General features: G+C 48.7%; 1 non-coding gene across 1 annotated transcript; it reads right to left on the bottom strand.

The window, feature by feature from the left end:
• Nucleotides 1-293: 293 nt before the first annotated feature.
• LOC118480070 lies at nucleotides 294-400 on the bottom strand. Its single transcript, XR_004861709.1, has one exon. It is a non-coding gene; the product is annotated as a small nucleolar RNA R71 (small nucleolar RNA).
• Between the last annotated feature and the right edge of the window lie 1,206 nt (nucleotides 401-1,606).

Genomic DNA, 1,606 nt, shown 5'->3' with positions numbered 1-1,606 from the left:
CTCCTACTTCTGAAATTAGACCTAGTATTATTAACATGGTACAGAATTCTGTACAGTTTGACGGACGTGAGCATGAGGATCCTGGGAGGCATATCGCTGCTTTCCTCGCTGTTTGTTCGACATTTAGGATTACAGGTGTTTCGGAGGATGCAATTCGGTTGAGGTTGTTTCCTTTCTCATTGCGTGACAAAGCAAGAGCTTGGCTTATGTCACTTCCAGCCGGGTCCATCAGGACCTTGAATTAGTTGGCGGAACAGTTTATGCAGAAATATTTTCCGCCTGAGAAAACAAACAAGCTTCGTAATCGGATTGTTTCCTTTCGTCAGGACGAGGGAGAGTCGTTGCACGCGGCATGGGAGAGATTTAAAGATTTGTTGATTGATGTTCCACATCATGGCTTCTCCAAGCGACAGCTGGTTTTGACGTTCTGTCAGGGGCTCAGTTACCACACACATGAGCGATTAGACGTGAACGCAGGAGGCGATCTTGGAACTAAGACGCTGACGGAAGCGTATGATATTATAGAAAAAGTTGCGTTGAAATCCAGCTCGCGTCGGGAAGGAGATAGAGGTCGGGCAACATCATCATCATCATCTCGCGCAGGAGCACACGTGGTGGATGACTACATGGCCATTACTGCACAAATCTCGGCTCTTTCAGCGAAATTCGATAAGTCCCAGATGATTGCACAAGCCGGTTTGGGATGTGACCAGTGTGGAGTGTCACATGAACCCGGTGCATGCTTTCAGGGAGTTGTGTATGAGACCCACGAAGAGGTAGATTTTGTGGGTAATCAGGTGAGGCCGCAGAACAATCCCTACAGCAACACCTATAATCCCGGTTGGAGAAATCACCCAAATTTTGGGTGGCGAGCGAACACAGGAAATCAGAACCCATTGGGGTTCACTCAGCGTGCTCCAGTGCCTCAGCAGGGTCAGCAGTACCAGCAGTACAACCAACCTTACCAGCAGCGTCCATATTCGTACCAGAATCAGGGCATTGGGAGTAGCTCCCAGCAGCAGGCCCCTCAGTCTAATTCCAAGCTGGAGGATATGATGGCTCAGCTTCTCTCTAGCTCCGAAAAACGATACCAACAAAGAGAAGATCGTTTTCTAGCTAACGAAGGAGAAATGAGGAGTCAGAAAGCCTCGATTCAGAATATCGAGAATCAGGTTGGTCAGCTGGCGCAGATGATGTCCAAAAGGCCCCCAGGCGGTCTTCCGGGTAATACAGAACCAAACCCGGGCGGGCATGTGAATGCGATCATGACCAGGAGTGGAAAAACTACCGGACCCGTCATATCGGATTCATCACCGATCAATGGAGCGGTCCCGACTGACACACCGGACGAGGTGCAAGCCAGGCTACGCCCAGCAAGTACAGCACAAGTCCAGGAGCCGGTCAAAGATTACACTCCACCAGTACCTTATCCAAGCAGGCTGAAGAAACAGAAGAACGAAGAGCAATACGGTAAGTTCCTTGAGTTGTTTAAGCAACTACACATTAATATACCGTTTGTTGAAGCCTTGGCCCAGGTGCCAAAGTATGCGAAATTCCTAAAAGATATCATGTCGAATAAACAGAAGCTCGAGGATATATCATGTGT

Source organism: Helianthus annuus, chromosome 6, assembly GCF_002127325.2.
Source record: "Helianthus annuus cultivar XRQ/B chromosome 6, HanXRQr2.0-SUNRISE, whole genome shotgun sequence".
NCBI classification, from domain to species: Eukaryota; Viridiplantae; Streptophyta; class Magnoliopsida; order Asterales; family Asteraceae; genus Helianthus; species Helianthus annuus.
This window is presented reverse-complemented; position numbering and strand designations above follow the sequence as displayed.